The following is a 16,785-nucleotide window of genomic DNA, read 5'->3' on the forward strand; positions in this document are numbered from 1 at the left end:
TCCAATACTGTATGGTCTGTCTGCAACACAATCCGGGGAAAGCGGAAAGTGTTTTGGGCGGACGTTTTGCACCCCAACCCTACCGTTTGAAGTACTCCAGATGGATTATATCCAAATGGAGCGCGTCAACAACTTAAAATACGTTTTAGTAGTGGTTTGTGCCTTCAGTAAATGGGTCGAGGCCTACCCAACTAAAGAGAACACTGCTCTGGCTACAGCGAAGGCTCTTATCAAAGAGTTTATACTAAGATTTGGTTTGCCCCGTTTGATTTGGTCGGACAATGGGGGGCACTTCTACACGGCCCTCGTTAGACATATCTGCAATGGATTACAAATACGACAGAAATTCCATGCAGCCCGACACCCCCAGTCAGCGGGGCTGGTGGAGAAATATAATGGGATTTTGAAGCTTAAGATGTCTAAAATCCAAGAGAGTACTGGTTTAAAGTGGCCCGATACCCTACCCTTAGCCCTCATGTCATTGAGAGTCACCCATCATTCCCGTTCTGGTCTTTCCCCCTATGAGATTATCTTTGGGCGACCAGCTAACATATGGGGGGTACCTAGGCCACGATCTTTTTCTGATGTTGAATACCCTATGTTGATTGATTACCTGTACACTTTAACTAAAGACCTCCGTTCTATTCATCAGCAGCTAGCATCTGTACTGCAGCCTCCGCCAGAGGGCCCCGGACACCAATTGGAACCTGGCCAGTGGGTACTGGTTAATAAATACGAGCGGGATACCAGCTTGGCCCGAGGTGGTCCGAGCCACACCAAATCCTGCTTGCAACGCGGACGGCGGTAAAGGTGGATGGGAGGAAGCATTGGATCCATGCCTCCCATCTGAAGAAGCTGCCACTTCTGCTTCGTATGATCAGCTGCAATCTGGTGGAATCTTGACCCAGGAAACGGAGAGAGCCACTGCATTTGTCCCTTTTTCCGACGCCTGCGAAACAGAGCCAAGGCAAGAAGAGGGAGTGACGGGATCAGGCGAACAGGTCTCAGCTGAACCCGCAAGTGCCCTTAATCCTGTCGTTGATATCCCAGCGAGCAGAGCCTCAAATGAAGTAAAAGTACCTACTTTGCTATTTTCTGATCAGGAAATTCCGGGTCATGTGCGATACAACCTACAGCCAAGAAAGCATCACGGTGCCTCAGACAACACTGCTAGGAGATAAGGAAAGACTCGAGTAGAAAGGGTTTGCTAGATTTCAAGTCTGAGGTGCTGAGCGAGACACTGGACTGAACCCGTTGAGAGCTGGAACTTTGTTGTTGTGCTCTGTTCAGAAAGAAAGACTGAGATATAAACGGCCTGGTTGTACATCAGATTCCTTTGAAAACAACGTTTGGGTTTTCTTGAGATGAACGATAGGAGTCTGCCTGTGAGACTCTGACGGACACAGGGAGAAGAACCCTCTGGCAGGATGGACTGCTTTGCCCAAGTTTAGTTTTGGACTTTTAGTTAGGAATGTACCCTTTTGGTTGCATTATACTTGAGAAAGAACGTCCCATTGCACCACGACATTTGGCGTTTTATGAGCCAATGTTTTCTACTTGGACCATGCATGTGAAAATAGCCTTTGTGTTAGTAATAACTGTTATATTAGCCATCTTTATGGGTGTTTTTATATATTTAGGGTATGAGTACCCCATGCAAGCAATGATGCCCTCTACCGTTGCCCCGCCTGAGCACTTGATGTTCACCTTAGCACCACATAAAGATAGACACCGCCAGACCTATGCGAAGAATGTCTTTGTAGAGATGCTCCACCAAACCAACAGTACTACTAGTATAACCGATTGTTGGGTTTGTGGGCTCTTGCCATCAGTCATGCACAGACACGATTTATTCCTTTCTCTGTCCTTGTCCTACTTAGGTAGTTGTGAAGCATGGTTTCAAATGTTCTCTGCTATGTACAATCATTATGTAGAAAACCCCAAACAATATTCAGAAAAGGACTACAGTATGATCTTAGCATACATAGAAACACATCAGGGATTTGACCCAGCTGGAAATGAGGGGGAGGGATCACTGGACCTGAATGCTTGTATGAATTTGTATATTGTTAATGAAAATAGTACTTGGTTGCAGGACGAACTTTCTGATTTTGCTAATTTTAATCATTCTCAGTACTTTCAGCATTTTGTTGCCCGAAATGTCACTAGCGAACGCATTATGCCTGTCCCTATTTTGAATACTTCCTCCGATTTTTGTGTGCAGGGAATGGGGCATGTTCAGGTTGGAAAGAGTATCTGCAATTACACCTATAGGATGAAGATCTTCAGCAGCCCTCCACTGTTGACGCCACCAAATGTGTATTTCGTTTGTGGGGAAAATGCTCATACTTGGTTACCACGAGGATGGGCAGGGCATTGTTATCTGTCCTTCTTGTACCCCCCTGTATACATAGCACCATCGGACTACCATAAAACTCACCAGCTTCATCGCACAAACACAGTTTCCAATAGACAGCGAAGGCAGCTTGACATGACTGAGGTTGATCAGACTGACCCCTCCTTGCAACAGTTTACAGACTTTACGAAAGGATTGGTCCCTTTCTGGGGGCAGATATTCAATAGTAGAGAAATAAGAGGATTGTCTAGAATAGTGGAGAATGTTATTAATATCACCACCGATAAAATGACCAATATCACTGTAGAGCTTCAGGCCACGAGACTCGTTTCGCTCCAGAACCGGATGGTTCTTGACGTCATCTTGGCTGATCGAGGAGGAGCATGCCGAGTGATCGGCAGCTCCTGCTGCGTTTACATTCCAGACTCCGCCCCCACGGTTCATTTGGCTATCCAGAAGTTACATCGCATAGCAGCGAAAATGCACACTGAGAATGGGTCCTGGTCACTCTCTAGCTGGTTCTGGGGGCTCTTGTCGACCTGGGGTTGGAAATTATTGATGATAGTTGCTGGAGCAACCGGTGGCCTTTTCACTTGCTGCCTTTGTATGCAATGTGGCCCGGCTTGTTGCTCTTACTGTGCCACAAACGTGACAGCCATGTTCACCCCATCTGTTCCCTCAAAAACCCAGATGCTCCAACAGGAGATTCGTGAACTGATGGCCATCGATGAGGAAGTCTTCCAAGATTAGTACTTCCTATTAGTTAGCTACATCACGCTAAAAGGAGGGTTTGAGGAACCAGAACTCAATTTGGGCCTAGTAAAACATGTAGTCATTACTAGTAATTAGCGTGGTGTAGCTATTATGCAAATATGGAGATTCGAACACTAATAAGCTTGCATGCATAACAACTTAGGGATTTATGTACACTTCATTGCACGTCTTTCTTATTACACGCAAAACACAGCTTGACCCGACCAGCGCCATTTTGTGGCCTAGTCCGCTTCCAGCACTAATGAAACCCTTCCATTAACGTAGCCGAAATCCGTTCCCCTGTGAAATAGTACAACTGTAGCAAACTGCTGCTTCTGCACGTTAGGCCTGTCAAGGTTATAGGTGGGGGTAGGTTGGGTAAGCACATTCCAGGGTAGCGCTGCACAGACTCTCTCGGAGCTAGCAGGAGGGAGCCACCCTCTCGTCCTTGCTATAATGAGCTGAACTATACTGAGAAGGTTTTGTGTTCCATACATGGTCTTTCCTTTGCACCAACCTGCACCAGAATGTACTTTTCCATCGTAGGTAACGGTTTCGAAATGTAACAGTATATATGTGATCTGCTGATAATGTGCCAACAGTCTTCTCGGCGGACCTCGAGGGGTTAGGTCGCGAGAGGCTCCTCTTACAGAGTTTTGTTTGTTATAATAAACGATTGGACCTTCTACACTGCCAACTGACTATTGGTAACTGGTAATGGGGCTATTTGTAAGTATGGCTCTATTTGGGTTGTAATATAATTTTCGATACTTCAATATGTGTCATTTTGTCTATCACTGATGCCACCCCACCAATATGTGTCAGGTTGCCTATCACTGATGCCACCCCACCCATATGTGTCATGTGCACTATCACTGATGCCACCCCACCCATATCTGTCATGTTGCCTATCACTGGTGCCATCCCACCTATAGGGGCATGTTACCTACCCCCACTGCCACCCTACCTGTAGGGGCATGTTACCCACCCCCACCCTCACTGCCATCCCACCCATAGGGGCATGTTGCCTATGACTGGTGCCACCCCACCGATAGTGGCATGTCACCCTCCCCCACTGCCACCCCACCCATAGGGGCATGTTGCACACCCCTACTGCCACCCCACCCATAGGGGCATATTGCCTATCACTGGTGCCACCCCACCCATAGGGGCATGCTACCCACCCCCACTGCCACCCCACCAATAGAGGCATGTTGCCCATCACTGATGCCACCCCACCCATAGGGGTCAGTGTGGCAGACAATATTGACACCCCCACCCATAGGGAGGATGATGTGACACACATCAACAAACATCAACACCAGGCATGTCAGCTAAATTAATTTCCCAACAACATCATGCCAACAGTGTGTAGTGCATGACAAATACCCCCAACAGTGATTTTGATTCATGACACACAAAGTAACTACCATCAAATGTGTGAACAACACCAGAGTGTGGGCTACACAAGTCAAGCTTTGAAATGGCACTGGGCTAATGTGTGAAAACCCCCCATCAGTGTGTACATCCAATGTAATATGTGTGGACACAAACTGCAGCTAAAGTTGAGCATTGTGGCAAAGGGTGCAAATCACCCATCACCACAGTGACCACAAGGTAGGTGTCATCATGGAAATAGCAGCATTTGCTAAACAGTAGGTAAGATTCCTGGGCATGTCAGCACAACACCTGTACAGTCAACCTTCAACAAACAGGCAATGTAGGCACTGGTGACATACGCCTGGGATCGGTATTGCCCCTTAAGTCACCTGCACATAGGCAATACATATGTCTACCAAGTTGCACAGAGGACAAAGTTGACTTTACACCAATGATGCCCACACCTGCATGTACAGTGGAGATGGCACAGCAGTCAAGGAAACTGTCAAATTGGACATTGTGAGGCGCATCATATGTGCATGGGTGCAAGCCACAGATGTGGCCATGCCAATGAAATGTTACCATCCCTGTGCTACATTAGTTAATCATGACATACCCAAGCAGGTGCTAAGGATGACATGGATACCAACCTGAACATGAAACACATCCCATGGGCCACATGGAGTACACCACATCAACACCTCAGTAACAGACTTTTGTAAATCCTGCATCATCACACCAAGGTCAGGCTAAACAGCACCAACAAAATCTACAGCTCAATCAAATGCACAAGGTGAAAAATAATTGCTTTAATCAGCAATCTGCCATCTGGAAGGGAAAATCAATGAATGAAATGTAGTCCAATGTTCCTTCAAAGTTCCAAAGTACAATGATGGTGTGAGTGACACCTGTCACCCATTGCTTGCCAGCACTGATAAGGACTGGGTAAATCCACTCTGAGGGGCATACATGGGGCAGGCCAGGCACCGCAGGGACAGGATCAGGGCTCAGCAGAAGGAGGTTGTGAATGTGTGCTGGGTGCAGGAGAGTCAGTGGCAACTGCAGTGGAGGGGTCTGACATGGGTTGTGCCATCACAACTGTGGGGCACAAGTCTGATGGGGTGGGTGATGGGCTGGTCAGGTGTAGTGGACATGGTCCCCCCTGCAGTGCCCATGTCAGACTGGGTGGGCGTGGTCTCCACTGCAGTGCCTAACACCATGGGAGTGGAAAGGGGTGCAGGGGAGGTTGGCAGGACAGCTGGGGGGAACACGCTCCCCACAGTAGTTGCAGCAACAGACAGACTGGTGGTGGTGTCAGTGGAAGAGCAAGTGGGAGTTGGGGAGGGCCTGAGCATTTTGGGGAGGATTTATCTGTGGGTGGGGTAACCTGGGACAGGGAGTGGCAGGGGAACCTGTGGTTTGCTGACCTGGGGGATGGAGGAAGGAGACTGTGCAGTGGAGCTGGGGGGAGGGGGTGGGGTCCTGCTCTTCCGGGAACGGGGTGACTTGCGGGTGGGGGCCTCTGTCTTCCTGCGCTTGGGGGAGGGTGTCCGGGTGTGAGGGGTACTCTTCTATGTGTGTGGGGACTTCCCCTTCCCCCTGTAGTCAGGATCTGCTAGATCTGAGGGAAAGAGGCCTAGGTCACACAGGAAGAGCTTCTAAGGAGATGGGGTTGCAGGTGAGGCAAGGGAAGGGCTCTTGGAGGGAGAGGGATCTGAGGACTGCGGAGTCATTGTGGATGCCTGTGTGTGTGCATGCGACCCATCCCCTGTGTGTGTGGTATCAGTCCCCTGACTTAGCTTGCATGCACGTTTAGACTTATGTTTGGGTGATTGTGTGCTGTCTGTGTCTGTGTGTTTGGGTGACTGTGCAGGTGTGTGTGTGTGCTGGGGACAGGTGGGGTGCTAGGGGTAGTTGTTTGGGCTGAGGCTGAAAGGGTCAGGGACTGCTATAGGAGGAATATTGCTGCCGTCAGTGAGGAGGCCATGGACTGATTTGTCCTCTGTAGGGCAGACATGCCAGATGAGATGCCCTCCATGGACGACACCAGTTATGTCAACAGACCTGTGTGTGCATGGAGGACACTCAGCATTGATGTCTGCCCTACATGGATCTGTTTAAGTAGGTCCACAGACTCCACACTCAGGGCAGCAGGGGACACAGAGGCAGGGGGTGCAGTGCCTGGCAGGAGGGAGACATGCTCCTGAACACTGGAGCTGCCACGGACCTCTGGGATGGGAGCCAAGGGGAGGGTGGTGGTGGTGGTGGTAGCGTTGGCGAAGAGAGGCTCACTATCAGTTGTTTCCTGGCTGCTGACACCCGCCTCCACAAGGGAGTCATCCTCCGAGCTGCTGTGGTAAGCAGCTGATGTGGATGGTGATGAGGACTCCTCGGAGTGGCTCCCCTCACCCTCCGTGCCACTGGGTCCCTCAGACTCCTCAGTCGCTGGCCCAGGCTGGCTCTGCAGCTCCTCCTGTTCCGTGGCGCTGTCTTCTGTGCCCGTGTATGTATATGCATATAAGTAGGAAAAGAACAACCACATTAGTTGCCTGCACTGACTGCACACAATACTGTAAATACACCACATCACAGGCCATGCACTGGCATCCTTAGCTGATATTTGCTCAAAATGCACACACAGATGTACATAGGGCAATAGCCAGTCTGAACATCAACCATGGCACACATACCCCTCCTGGACCTGTACCCATATGTCTGTTGCATGCTGGCTGATGATATCCGAGAGTGCACACATGCACCACATACACAGTTGTTGAGAATGCAAATGACCATGAAGAAGTACAGTACTATTGACAAACATCACATAAAATACCAATCACTCAGCGCAGGGGTCTGGATGAACTTTTGGCCTGCGCGCTCTTCGCTGCTGTTACATTTTAATTGTGCTTATTTTAAAAAACGTATTCACGCTGCTGGTCATCGCGCCACAGAGCTGCTAGAGCTCGCTAAACTCGTGCTGCTTACCTAGGTGTCGGCTCCGTGGGCCGGGGAATTGAACAGGCTTACTCGCACCCTAATTGGTTTCCACCCGCATTCGGCGGGATACAGATAGATTAGCGGGTCCGACCGCCATCTTGGGTGGGGGTGAAGGCGGGGAGCACTTCGGGTGCCATCTTGCTAAGGGCAAGGGACGCAGGAGGCAGACTTCCGCACTTGGTGAGCTTATTTAAGCCACCGAGGGTGCAGACAGGTTAGAACTTTTGGCCTGCGCGCTCTTCGCTGCTGTTACATTTTAATTGTGCTTATTTTTAAAAACCTATTCGCGCTGTTGGTCATCGCGCCACAGAGCTGCTAGAGCTCGCTAAACTCGCGCTGCTTACCTAGGTGTCGGCTCCGTAGGCCGGGGAATTGGACAGGCTTACTCGCACCCTAATTGGTTTCCACCCGCATTCGGCGGGATACAGATAGATTAGCGGGTCCGACCGCCATCTTGGGTGGGGGTGAAGGCGGGGAGCACTTCGGGTGCCATCTTGCTAAGGGCAAGGGACGCAGGAGGCGGACTTCCGCTCGGTCTAATACCATAAAAGGATGGCTGACCAAGCGCGCAGCGGACACGCGCAGCGGGCGCGTCGCAGGCGCGCCGGAGGTGCGCCAGAGGTAAGCCCGTTTGCGCCCGTTCGCGTAACGGGCGCGCATAGGGCCGCTTCCTCTGGCCTTCCGTACTCTCCCCGCTTAGTTTATTCTCGGGCTGCCCTATTGGAACTGAGACCGAGCCAGGCGTCCTCGACTCAGAGGGCTACCACTCTATCCCTGCCTCACTCTCTGTCCTGTGGACTGCTTAACGTTCTATCGCTTTGCAAGCACCACACAGAGATTGCCTTCCTTATCGAGTCCTCGGAGCTGGATGTTTTGTTTTTAACTGAAACTTGGACTCGGGAGGACTGCCTGGTCAAACTGGGCTTGGCCTGCCCCCCGGGTTTCAAAATCATCCACACCCCTCGGTTAAAGAACAGAGGCGGTGGAATTGGTGTAATTTATAGAGAAACGCTGGGTCTCTTCCAACTTAAAATTAGAGAGGTTTCGGGCTTTGAGCTGATGGGGTTCTCTATTAAAGATCTTGAGAGAACACTGCTCACAGGCGTTTTGTGCTATCGCCCGCCGGGTTCGGTATCTTCCCTGTCAGATTTCATCGACCTGATATATGACCTCTCTAATACCCACTCTAAGCTGCTGGTCCTAGGGGACTTCAACCTATGGCAGGGTGGTCCGCTGGATGGTGCGTTTACGACACTCTGCCAAGCTCTTGGCGACATCCAGCTGCAGCAATTGGTCCGTTCAGCGACTCACAGGGGGGGTCATGCCTTGGATCTGGTCTTCGCTGACGCACAATTAGTAGTGGTCAATGATATCCTATGTCAGTACTGGACCGACCACTCACTGGTTGCTTTCTCCCTCTGCATAGGGGATTACTCCTCGGTGGAAGCCGGTGTCGGACAGGCTAAACTGGGCAGACCTTGGTCCCGGCTACTAAGCTCACCTTCGCTGCCTTCCCTACTACCAGTTAACTTCTGCCTGAGCAACTCGGTGGAGGAAAGCTATCTTACTTTGTGCCGGTCTATTACTAACACGCTAGACAAGGTTGCGCCCCTTCGTAAGTCTCGAGGTAGATTGAACCGGGCTTGCCCCTGGTATACGGAGGAGTTGCGGCAGCTGAAGTTGGGCTGCAAACGTGCTGAGAGAGCTTGGAGGAAGCAATACTCGACCTCAGCAAGGGCCTCGTTCAGGCTGGCACTGCAGGGCTATAAGGCGCAGATTAAGTTGGCTAAGGCGGCTTTTCTGGAAACCACTTTGAACCAGGCGCCCAATAAGTCTCAAGCCCTGTTTAAAATCGTCAGGGACTTGTCCCATCCCGTGTGCGTGGCCAACACGGTCTTTGCGTCGCAGGCCCTGTGTGACTCCCTGGCGGGTGCTTTTGAGGAGAAGACTGCTAAGATCTTAGATGGCTTAAAAAACTCTTTGCCTCCTGCTCTCGGCTTGGGAGCTCCGGTTAGCCCGTCCAGTCGACCCCGGCCGGTTGTCTCCGGCCCTGGCTTGGGAGCTCCGGACGGGTCACCCAGTCGACCCCAGTCGAGTGATCCAGCTCTTATCTTGGGAGCTCTCGGCTTGGGAGCTCCGGTTAGCCCGTCCAGTCGACCCCTGCCGGTTGTCCCTGGCCCCGGTTTGGGAGCTCCGGACGGGTCACCCAGTCGACCCCAGCCGAGTGATCCAGTCCTTAGTTTGGGAGCTCCGGACACTTCTTCCAGTGGACCCCAACTAAGACTTTTTCCCAGTCCCTCCTTTGAGGAATTTTGCAGCATGGCACATACGGTGTCATCGGGTTCTCCGCTCGATCCATTGCCTCCCAAATTCTGGAAGGCATTTCAGGCGGAACTTTTCCAGCCTTTGTATTCCATCTGCCTCCAGTCTTTGGACTTGGCAACTGTTCCCGAGTGCTGGAAGCTAGCAGTAGTGTCACCACTGCTCAAGAAACCAACGCTGGACCCTGCCTGTCTTTCCAACTATAGGCCAATCTCTTTGCTCCCTTTTCCTATTAAGATCGTGGAAAAATGGGTGACCCGTTCACTTTCAGGCTTCCTGGACGAAATCGGATGGTTCGATGAGACACAGTTTGGCTTCCGTCCTGGGCACGGGACGGAGTCCGCACTGGTAACCGTACTGGACAATCTCCGTTTGCGTGTCGACAGTGGTCGGGTAGCCTTCTTAGTGCTGCTCGACATGTCGGCCGCATTCGACACGATCTGCCATCGGACCCTCATCAGGAGGCTTGAGGAGTGCGGGGTCACAGAGGGAGCAAGAGACTGGCTGGTATCCTATCTCAGTAGCCGGCAGCAGTTGGTTGCGCTTCCTCCATTTCGATCGGAGCCACGGAAAGTAGGGCAGGGGGTCCCACAGGGCTCGGCCATCAGCCCTATACTTTTTAACTTGTACCTCCGCCCTCTGGTCCAGCTTATAAAATCCTTTGGTGTCTCGGCTTTTAACTATGCTGATGACACCCAGCTGGTCTTTTCTCTGGAAGGAAATAACGCGGTCCCGTTAGAGACATTCCATCGCTGTATGGCAGCCACAGCGGATTGGCTGCGGGCTAATTCCTTACAATTTAACAGCACAAAAACGGAGGTGCTCCACTGCTCCATGGACCGGATCCCGCGGGTACTCCCAGAGAACTTTTGGCCTGCCACTTTTCCCGAGCCAGTGTCGGCTGCGGAATCAGCTCGTAATTTGGGGGTGATCTTCGGCCCAAATTTACAGCTTGACATGCACGTCAATAAGACCATCTCTAGGTGCATGATGCTGCTACGCATGCTGCGTAAAGTCCTGCCCCTCCTCCCCGCTCAGGCCAGGCCGGAAGTAGTCCGCGGGACCATACTAAGTCATTTAGACTATTGTAATGCGCTACTTCTGGAGGCCCCAAAAAATCTGCTGGGGAAGTTACAACGGGTGCAGAATATGGCCGCCAAGCTGGCCCTTTCTCGCCCTAACTTTAGCTCTTCTACTCTAGCTCTAAGAGATCTACACTGGCTGCCGGTGCACCTGCGTGTATTGTACAAGGCGGCGTGCCTGGTGTTTAAGGCGGTACATCGACAGGGTCCAGTGCTCCTGCAGAATATGTTCGCCTGGTACTCTGCCTCGCGGCCCCTCCGCTCTTCTTCGGCACAACTGCTTGTGGTCCCGAGGTTTCAGAGAGTCAGGATGGGTGGCCGGTCATTTAGTGTTGCAGCGGCCAAATTTTGGAATTCCCTGCCACTCTCCTTGAGAAGCCATAGGGATTACTTCCCGTTCAGGAAAGCCTTAAAAACGCATCTCTTTCCTAGAAATGTCTGAGCAGTGAAAAGTGTTGTTGACCGAATTTCAAGCGCCAGGATGCCCTTTGGGTGACAGGACCGCGCTCTACAAGTACACCTACAATACAATACGATGAATGTATGCCCAGACTCACATTTCACAATCTTGTGATGCCTAGCACCACAACACACAATGATGTCCTTACTTCCTGAAAGTTAATGACACAATGGGGTGCAGTGAGCACCTCTGACTCCAATGCAGGATCATTCTTCTCAAGTCAATGCCCTGGCACAGACATGCATGGTAAGTTAGTCTTCACTGTCACATGTCATGGGGCAATGCATTCAGACAACAACAGTCTGCACTGTGTCACATTCATAGGTCAGGCCCATACCAAAGTCTGCAGCTGACATGTGCACCACTCTGTCCCCTGCCACACACTGTTCTTGGACAAGGATGAACCTACATTACTCAAATCTTACATATGAGTGACTGCAAACACAACTCCATGAATATGAGCACCTCACAGTCTGCTGACAATGACACACAGTTGCGTGAAAGTCACTCTTGCATACAGCATTGTGCACATTCAACTGACCACACCCCTATATGTTGCACAGGTATGATCACTTTTGTCACTACTCAGATGTCCTGCTGACAGTAAAAATCTCAACACACCAGTTGTCACAAAAAGGAAGCCAACACAATGACATTGTGTCAGCCACCGGATGGCACATTTCAGGAAGCAAATGACAATCAGTAGGGCCTTACAAGTGAGTGTGAGTACAGACTCTCCCAATGCTGTGGAGTGGGCATGACTGACCAGGTATACCTAAAACAGTGTATTGGCCTGGACAGTAGGCAGGTGTCTGGGCAAGTGTGGCATACTTCCTAAACATACTCCTGAGGACATTACATGGACTCACCTGATGGATGTGCATGTTTTAAGAACAGAAAAAACAAATGGAGGAGTACCACCAGTGAGAATTCACAAGTCGCTGTAGGGGTGGACGGTTTTCGCAAGGTGGAGGAAAACTCTTTTTATTAGAAACCCCTCACTCATCACCTAGTGATGACATGCTTCATCATCGGGGTCCACCCTAATGACCTAGCGTCATCAGGGTGTGCTTCAACACCTGATTGCAGTGGAGCAGGTTGTGAGTGGTGGTGCGTGAAAAAAGAAAAAGTAAGTGTGTTAAAAATTGTCCTGGTTTGAACTTGGAAAAATAAAGATTTTTTATTGGCAAGCAACTGGACAATGTTAAAATAGTGGCGAGATAAAATAAGGGCAGTGATGAGCCCGTGTATCTCTTTATGTGTTGGGTCTACATGTTTCAACCTTAGCGGTTATGGTGAACCAGGTTTTCGTCAGGACCTCAAAACCAAGTTGGTGGATGGTCTGCGTCCCCTAAAAGACGCACCCAATCCTACCACATGGGACCACTGGATGGCGAAAATGTGCCCGTGGTGTTAGCTCGCCCCACAATGGGTGAGCTCTAAAAATCAAAACACCTGTAAAAGAAAATACGGACATTTGTCACATATTGAGCGTATTTACAAGCCTGTAACGTAGTGCAGTGCTTCAACGTTGTGTCAGCATGCTGTCACACCCTGTTACATGGTGAATTCAATGGTAGCATCATACGTCTAGCGTTACCGGTGTTGGGCTCTACTCCAGCATACTTCTAGAGGAGGGAGGGAAGTGATAGTGCACAATGTGGGGCGGTGAAAATTAACCGCAACTTGCACACAAAAGGAGTACTGTGATTATTTTTCTATTCACAACTTACACGCAGTACAATAAATCATCACCGCGTGGTACTAGCTCGCATACTGACTAGTTTGTGCGAGGCTATAACCGTTTAGATGCATGCATTGTCATGGTAAACTGTACAACACAAAACAAAACAAACACGGCACAGACGCGTGACAGACAAAGAATATATAACCAAGGCTCACTCTCAGTGGAGTGTTCAAGGACTTCATGGGGCAGGGGAGGTTACCCTCGTGAATAAACGTATTCTGTAAAAGAATGGTATTTAAAGGAAGACGTTATTGCGAGCAAGAATGGCTTATGAGCATCAAAGCCGTGTCCTGTGTGCGCTCGTGGAGGCGCTTGTTGAGAAAGACAAGCCCTGAGGGAAAAGAGCTTCTCTACTTACAGTTTGACGCCGAGGATTTCAGCTTGTAACCTACTGCCTGCACCGCCCCGTTAGTACTGGGCTAGGTGAAGGCGGGAGTAGATAAACTACGAACGCTTCCGTGATGGGCGTGGTTAAGCCGCGATCACGTGTGCGGGAGCACGGCAACCATAGGCACTGGGACGGTGGCCGCGAAGGGTCATAGAGGTACAGCATTAGCGAGTGTTCGAACCTCGGGCAGGGTGGCTGAAGGCAATGACGGGCTCAGAGATATTAAATTGACAAATATAAACGGACTGAAACTACTATTCAAAATTTAGTGACTATATAATAATCACTGACTGAAATTACTGTTCAAAGTTTGGTGACTGCATCATAATCAGTCGTGAGTAAAGAGAGGGGGTTCCCAGAGTGCTATGGGGTGTATGGACCATGGGGAAGTCTGAATTAAAACCCCAATGTGTGAACTTGAGCACAGCCTAGCTTTGGGCTATGTTAAAGGGGAGTTTGGCAAATACCATGACTGATCCTCATTACAGGAGTGCCTGGCCATGGGGATAGTTCATGTTCTCAGAAAGGTCATTGGGTGGTCACAAGTAGGCAGATTGTTGCTTGAAGAACAGTAGGTAGAATTAGAGTACTGAGGCCCAAGGGATATTATCATTAAGGCCAGTGATATGAGTAGAAAGTCTGTAGACCCAACGTTGTTCTTTTTCGTGTAGGATTTTTTGTGAGTTGGGTCCATTTGGAATCTGCTCGATGATGGTCCATCTCATATCGTTTGGGGTGTGGTTCGCACCCAGGAAATGGTCTGTCAACTTGGTGGCGTTTTTTCTGCAGCGTATTGTGCTGCGATGCTCGCAGATGCGTTGTTTGACCTTCCTGGTCGTCATACCAATGTAGTTCTTGCCGCAAGTGCATGTGATCATGTACACAACGTTGGTGCTGTTGCAATTCGTGTGTTTGCGCTGTTCCTACACTCTACCTTCTTCGAGATTCAGTGTTTTCGTGTTTTCCGTCAAATGGCAGACACTACAGTCTCCGCATTTGAAGTGCCCAGTGATCGGTGGCAGGTTCCACAGTTCGGTAATACTAGGGTTAAGGTTGTTGGTTACAGTTTTTGGCCTTGTGTTAACAAGGCTGTCTTTTAAACTCGGTGCTTTTTTGTAGGAGAAGAGCGGTTTGTCCCATTTGAGTGTGCCTGTGTTGAGGATTTGCCAATGTTTGTTGATGCTCTTACTCACTTTGTTTGATACGGTGTTATACGTTGTGACACAAGTGAGGGGAACTGAATCATTCTGGGCCATGCTTTCTTCAAGTAGGGCATCCCGAGGTTGATTCCTAGCTCTTTTTTGGCACTTTTCGATTACTCTGTTGGGATATCCTCGTTGTTTCAATTTACAGGTGAGGTCTTGAGCTTGAAGTTTGTAATCTGATAGTTTGCTGCAATTCCGCCGTAGTCTCAGATATTGGCCATATGGTAGGTTTTCTCTGAGCGGACGGGGGTGGAAACTCTCGTACCTTAGTAGATTGTTCTTGGCAGTGGGCTTGAAATGTGTTTTGGTTGTCAATTCCTGCCCCTCTTTTTTGATTTCTATGTCCAAGAAGATCATATGTTGTTTATCAAACGTGTGGGTGAATCTGAGGTGCGGATCTCGAGTGTTGATCCAGGCGGTAAAGTCTCTGAGTGTTTTTTCAGGCCCTTGCCAGATTGCCAAGACGTCGTCAATATAACGACGCCAAAATTTGATATGATCTCTGTAGGGGTTCTCTTGTGTCAGGATGTGTCTCTCTTCAAAGTTATGGACATACAGTCCAGCTATGCTGGGAGCAAAGACACTGCCCATCGATGTGCCACCGATTTGGAGGTACAAGGAGCCCTCATATTCAAAATAGTTTATTTTGAGTGCGAGCGCGGCACACTGTAAGATGAATGTTTTTGGTGTTTGGTGTTCCCAATTGTTGTTTTCCAAGATGGTTTGAAGAACATCTAGGGTGGCATCTTGAGGTATGCTCGTATAGAGGCTCTCAATGTCAAAGCTGAGTAGGATGGTTTCATCATCTACTCGTACGTTGTTCAGGAGTGTTAGCAGGTTTTTTGTATCTTTAAGGTATGTTGGTGTTGATTGTACGATAGGTTTCAAAAAGAAATCACAGAACCTGGAGAGCGGTTCTAAGAGTGAACCAATCCCTGACACGATCGGTCTTCCTGGAGGGGGGGTTTTCCCTTTGTGCATCTTTGGCAAAGTATAGAAATACGGGATTTTCCCTTCCGTTTTGCAGAGGTAATCAGCTTCCTGTTTCGAGATTCCTCCAGAGGCCTCTGTCGTCTCAACAAGTTGCAGAATTTCTGCTCTCAGTTCCTCAGAAGGGTCTCTTGGTAGGGGCTGGTAACTCTTGATGTCACTAAGTAACCTCCTGCATTCAGTGTCATAATCATTTTTATTCATGACAACCAGGCCGCCGCCCTTGTCAGCAGGTTTTATTATGACTGAGTTGTCATTCTTCAGTTGCATTATTGCTTCCCGCTCTTCCCTGCTGTTGTTTTCAAATTGTCTGGTTTCCCTCATTTCTTCAATGTCTTTGAACACGGCCTGTTCAAATGTGTGGATTTCCACAGGGATAGTGTGTGGTGGTGGTATGAACTTTGACTTAATTTTAAGGCCTGTTTCGTTGGGTGTTTCGTCAGTTTCATTGCTTGGATGTTTTTCAAAGAATGCTTTGAGTTTCAGCTTCCGAAAAATATTGGCCAGTTCACAATGGAGTTTGAACTTATCCAAGTGTCTTGTGGGTACAAAACCAAGGCCCTTGTTGAGCACTTTGGTTTCGGTTACAGTGAGAATTTTTGAAGAGAGGTTGGTGACTAGTTCGTCTTGTTGCTTGGTCCCGGTTTGCTCAGTCCTGCTCTGCTCCTGGTGTTGTTGCCCACTGGGTCCTCGTCTTCCCACTGCACATTGTTCCCGGTTCTCTTCCGACCTCTTCCGCGCCTGCCTCTGTTCTGAAAAGGAGGGCGGTATTGGCTGGGTGGAAAAAAGTGCGGTTGAAATGGTGGTTGCCATCCATACATGGGAAATGATTGGTCTGGCATGAATGGTGTGGGGAAAGGAGGTTGGTTGTATTGTGGCCATTGGTAATGTCCTCTAAATCCTCCTCTTTGTCTTTGCCTTTGATTGCCACTCCCTGAGCCACCGCTGTTGCTGGAGCTGTTGGACGTGTTGCTGGATGCATCCGAGTCTTGATCCGGACCTGTGGAGGCTTTGTAGTCAGCATCTGAATAGGGATAGGCTTTTACAAAGGAAAAGCGTTTCAGATCTTTCTGGAACTTTTGTACCTTCTGTTGGGTAAGGTTGT

This window comes from Lissotriton helveticus, chromosome 4_1, assembly GCF_964261635.1.
Source record: "Lissotriton helveticus chromosome 4_1, aLisHel1.1, whole genome shotgun sequence".
In the NCBI taxonomy this organism is placed as follows: Eukaryota; Metazoa; Chordata; class Amphibia; order Caudata; family Salamandridae; genus Lissotriton; species Lissotriton helveticus.